We start from the raw sequence: 6,006 nt of genomic DNA on the forward strand, positions 1-6,006 counted from the left end.
ATATTTTTTCAGTTTAAATAAACCAGTGATATACTGTATTTAACCAGAATGAATTATTGTTGTTTGTATTACAAATCTAAGAAGAATGACACATTTTTATTAAGCGCTTTGAACTCTGACACATCAGCTTTTAAATAAAACATCTGATAAGGTTAAAGTGCTGACATTCAGCTTTAATTTGAGTGTGTTCACAACCATATTTGGTGAACAGTATTTGATTCATTTCCCTTTTTATACACAGTCCTCCAGTTTTAGGGAACAGAAATTAATTGGACAAGTTAAACATAAAGTTGAAAAGTCATCTTTAATATGTGGTTTTACTGTCCAAGTTTGGACTGAAGACACTTTCACTTCCTGCTTGTTTATTATCTTCAGCAGTGAATCACGTGATAATTGGACTGACCAGTCAAGAACATTGAACTGTTTGACCATAAAAACACTTGGTTGTCTGGTCTGTTTGCTTAAGATCATAGTCCTGCTACTTTGTCCAAACACTGAATATAAAAAGAATCAAACTGTTGTGTGAGATTCTAGTTGAGAGGGAAATATAGAACTTTTTAATCCATCCATCCAGATTTTACATTCAGTTATCAGATAAACTCATCAAATCTGTGACATCATCTTTATTATTTTTCATCCAGACACAGAGAAGCACACCAACAAAAATAATAACAATAACAATGGTAGTAATAATAGAAATATGACTTGTAATGAAAATAATCTCTTAACTATCAGATCCCTGCATAACTCAAAATACAGGTCGTTTTTGATCCAATGTAAATGTAAACAAGCAACCTACGGCCTAAAAGTATATTTAAAACTCTAATTTAGCTGTCACATACTATCAATCATTGTATCAATAACTTGATCAAATTGAAAATGAAAATTGCCTATCCAATGAAATAATACCTTATTTTAATGTCAGTAGGGCTACCATGGCACCGAAGAGGGTATTAAATTTGCACTTCAGATAACACCTTTAACAAGTCAATTCTACTATCAATCCCATGAGCAGCTGTGAAAAATATTTGTCTAATGTCAATTTAAATATTGAGTTTTAGCTGTGCTAAATGTAACAGAACAGGCCAGACCGGTCACTGGACATCCATTCTTGCATCCAGCTCAAAACTATGTGATACAAGCCCAAAATTGAGAGATTCACAGGAGTGGGATGAGATGGGAGTGAAAAAGTCGGAAGCGGGCGAGAGTGAAATGCAGACTATTACAGATAGGACTTGCTCTGTGCACACTATCCAAAGACTATGGCCAATATCAATAGAAAAAAATAAGCTGTCATTGTGACACAGTTACATTGTCACTGTACAGTGATTATTATATGTAGTTCTTTCAACATTGCTACTTTGTTGGGAAAAAATACGCAGAGATCTCATATTTGTAATTTAACAGTATGTTAACATAGTAGCGAGTACTACGTCAGTGAGCCCCTGCCTCTCTGTACCAGTCAGCTGAATTAATAATATTCAGACGAAGCACAAAGACAAAGTGCATAGACAGACAAAGTGAAAATTTATATTTCAACAAATCATTGTAAAATGTGTGTCCAGCCTATCTGTGGATTTATCCGTCTGTTACCTTTGTGCATGTTCCACTCTTGCCTCTCAGATAAGAAACATAATGAAAATAAAGTTTGCCTTTGCTTTTATAGGAAATAAAGGCCCTTAACATTAATAATAAGGTGACAGAGGCAGGAAGTACAACCTGCACTAAACATTTCTTCATTTATGGTAAACATCTGCGAAAATTTTCATGAGAATGTTTCACTCACTCCCTGCAAAAGGGAAGTCAGATCTTTCTCCACACATTATTAGCATCAGTTGTATATTTTTCACAGTGTGCTGTAGTTGACCTTTTGACCTATCAAATGAGATGGAGGCATAAAAATTAGATAAACTCTCTAACTTTTTGCTTCTATAATTGTAGTAATAACTAAGTTGAAGAAGGTTTATCTTGCTGAAGCAGAAGGAAGCATGTCTCCCACCATACATGTGACTTATGTTATGTTTTGTTTTCTTCTTGTATATCTTTTTGGAGGCGGTCTGATTCTTCATGCCTTTGCTCACGTAGACTGTCCCTGAATGAGGAAACTAAGCAGGTGGGTGGGAGGGGTGGGGGGTGCCTTTACAGAACTGAAAGATGACAAAAAGTGATGGTTTGTGAAAGATAGAAGTAAGCGTTTTAAGGGTGACTGGACATTCAACAGGAAGAAGAAAGAGCGAGAGTTTAGGTCAAAACAACATCTACCTCTCTGTGACTTAAAAGCAGAAACTTCATCTGGAAACTCAAAGGCGACTTTAAGTTGAAGTGTAAGATGGAATAATTTAACTGCATCGTTCATCTTTCCACATTCGAAGAACTTTGAATCCTGAATCTGAATGCTGTTTCTGCTTGGTGAGTTTTATTAAATGTAGCTTAAATTACACATTTGTCTAATATTTATATAAACAGATTGAAATATAAACTCTGTCGATACTGGTGGTCTTAAATTGTATACGTAATTCTCTTTGTCTCTGTATTTTTGTGAGGTTGAATTTGGAAAGATTACTTTTTCCAGTCTTGTCTGACCAGTCCTTGCTGTTCATCCCTTGTGAAGTTTATTTGATATTATTTTTATTTTCCACAAGTTGTTTACATCTGTAGAAATAAAATGTCAAAAGTAAATGGTAAGTACATGAGTGCGTTCCTCTGGTACTAATGATACTTAGGTCATAATTAAATGTTGTAAGCTAAGACTTATTTTTAAAGAAGGAGCGACTTCAAGATGTATTTTTTTATGGCAGGAAAAAAGTATTAAAATCTTTGAAAACTTTTTTGAAAATCAAAACAACAGAAAATGCTTGAGCTTTTGTTGTCTGTCTGATAAAGTTGCAGATGATTTGAGCTGCATTTACCATGCAGGTCTTGAATGGTTGCACTGGTGAGAAGGCATGAGATGAAATTATCATTAAATCCATATCTGTATATTTCACATCTTTATATTAACAAAGAATCTGAGTACTGTACATGTGATGTGAAAGGGGTTGCACATAGTGATGAACTCGCAGTGAATAATCACCAGACACTGCAGTTCCCCTCGGCGCCAATCAGCCTTTTAGAGTGTTTTCACTCATTGTTATAGTTTTACACATTGTTTTGTTATATGTAGGTGAAGAGCATTTTAGCATCTCCTAGTGGTTGCTTTGAAGATTACTGTCAGCTGATTGTACTTGTTCTCTATTGATGATCACAAGGGTAGGGTCGTAGTCTGAGACCGGCCATTTTTATTGAAATTTTGCGCAGCAAGGTGCTTCAGAACTCTCTCTGTGTATTCCTTTGCATCCACCTGTGTTGAACCTTGGAGAAACTTTGTTTGTAAGTTTATGTTACATGTTTTATCTTTATGGATAAGGATTGATGCATGTTTAATTTCATATTTGGGGAGATTTATAGATAAATACCTAAATCCCTTTTTTGGCAACATGTAGTGCAAACATTGGTTTAATTGTGTAGTATTAAGCAAGTATTTACATTTCTACACTCTTTTTACTTACATTAAGAACATTTTCTTGTGTATTTATTTTTAGTTTCACTTAGTTTGTGGAAAAGCATTGTAAGAAAGCAAGTTGACGAAGATATACAAGTAAACAGACCTCAACTTTACTTCCACGTCTGAGTCATCATTTAAACCTTTCAGTGCCTAGTACACCTATTTAGCTATCTGTCACTTTGTGTAGAGCCAACCACGCAGGGGACTGAACACACATGTAGAGACTTTTTGGTGAATAAAATGGAATAGCGGAGAGCAGTGGAGACAACTGGTGCCAGACACTCACACACTATTAGGATAAAACTTAACATTGCTGATAACCCCACTAATGTGAGTAAATTATAAGGCCTACATATTTAATGTGTCACAGATTTGATGACTTCACCATTATTTAAAAATATCAGGATTGACTGAGCAAGGATTTTTGCTCACATTAAGGGTCAAGCATCACTTAGCTAGCCAATCTGACACCTTGCTCATTGCAGCTGTCATTGGCATTTTGTGTTGTTGTGGCAATTCGCCTCTTGCACTTGACTTCAATGAAGAAAGAAACAATCTCTCATATTGTTGCACTTTCTTTAATGCTCAGAGCATGGCTCACTCATACTCAGTACCGACATACAAGCTGCTGCAGAGGAGTGAGACCTGAAGAGTGGGGTGAATACTCCTTCATCTCTTTCCTACCAACCTCTAGGAGTTGTTGTGACTACTGTATGCATGGTTATACCCATACAGACATGAACAGATGTTCTCTGTTTCTCTTTCACACAGGAACGTATTATTCAGATGCACAAACATGGTTTCTATGACTGTCACAAAGCATTTTTAACCTTTCACAAGTTCACACAGGTATTTATACATATTCATACAATAATTTCCCTCATAGTACACAGATCAATACATGCGAACATAGATCTGTAAATTATTCAGCTTTGATCAAACACAGGGGGAAGTTTAAGTTACCTCTGTTTTGAGGTTTAAGGTCCTAAATTTATTCAACCACTGTAGCAAAAGTAACTGCTGTAAGTTTTAGCTATCATCCTCAAAATATAAATTTAATTTACTAACTTTCATATTACCTGCTATCATTCACCTGATGTGTTGGCTGACTGTGACAGCATGCAGTCCGGTGCAGGTTGCTGACTGAAAATATAGTTTGACTTGCAGACTGCTGTCACTAACATACAGATCTGTACAGCTTGTTGATAATAACATGTTTGTTTGCCAAACAGTAATTGTGGGTTGAAAAACATTTTTTTTATATTTTCAGACATCACACAAGGCTTCCTATAGGATAGTTACATCATTCAGTAATCAAGCCATTGTCTGTGTCACCTGTATTGAGGGTGATTTGGCACCAGCTTGTCATTAAATCAAAACAAAGCTAAATGATAACAGTTAAACTTAGCTTGTAAGGAAAATCTAGCTCTTCAGACACCAGGCTCCCGAAGGCAAACCCAGACATGGGGCCTCCCCTGTGCCTTATTCTCACCCTTTCCCTAACTGAGAATGTCATTGGTATTAAGGAGGTTGCTGAAGGCTACAGACGCAGGCATTTACCTTGGTTTTCCCTTTTGTTCCTACACATTAACGGTTCACTGGCTGCAGCACCAAGTGGTGTTCCTGAACAACCAGGTTCAAAAAGTGAGAAATCCAGTAGTTGCTCTCTGACCCTGAATGTGTACCAGATGCAAGATGTCAGCTTCATTACTAAAACATCCCTCCGTTCAATCCACATCCACTCCGACCTCCACTGAAGAGTCACTGTCCTCAGAAGTGACTGATCTGTCAGCAGCACAGACAGCCGTCTTCACCAGGCTGACTGAAGAAATTTCAACTGAAGAGCAGAGTTTTCAAATAAACTCAATGAGGAGCATTCAGGAAGAAAACAGCATTGTTTTCATTTACTGATTCAATTTTTACTGTTTTGCCTCACCTACTGAAAACACATATCTCATCACTACTGGCGGCCTTGCTTGATACAAATATAGTCAGTATTTTCACAACATAGCAGGAAATTTGTGTGCTTTGAATGCTGTCTAATGAGATTATGCTTCACAAAGAGTGTGAGAGAACAAAACAGGCTTGGAGGGTTAAAGAATGTGATGGATGATGTTTATATTTATTTACATACAATATACCCTCCTGTCAATGATTTTACCCTATTGCACTGCAGCAATGCACCAACAAATATAGGAAAGAAGAAGAATGCTAACTAGCTGACCATAGATGTAAACAAGGAATGATTTTAAATTCCTTTAAGAATTGACTTTGCAAGTGTTTTATGAAAAAGGAATTACATTCACTCCAAGGATAAACACAATGCATTTTTGTGAGAAACAATGAATATAAACATAACTTGTGTTTGTTTACAAGAAAACAACAGGGCACCTTTAAGTAAACATGCACTATGCATCACCCTTAAAAATTCCCTTGAAAAATGTAGTTTCCACAATACATAA

Source organism: Thunnus albacares, chromosome 3 (assembly GCF_914725855.1).
Source record: "Thunnus albacares chromosome 3, fThuAlb1.1, whole genome shotgun sequence".
Taxonomy (NCBI): domain Eukaryota; kingdom Metazoa; phylum Chordata; class Actinopteri; order Scombriformes; family Scombridae; genus Thunnus; species Thunnus albacares.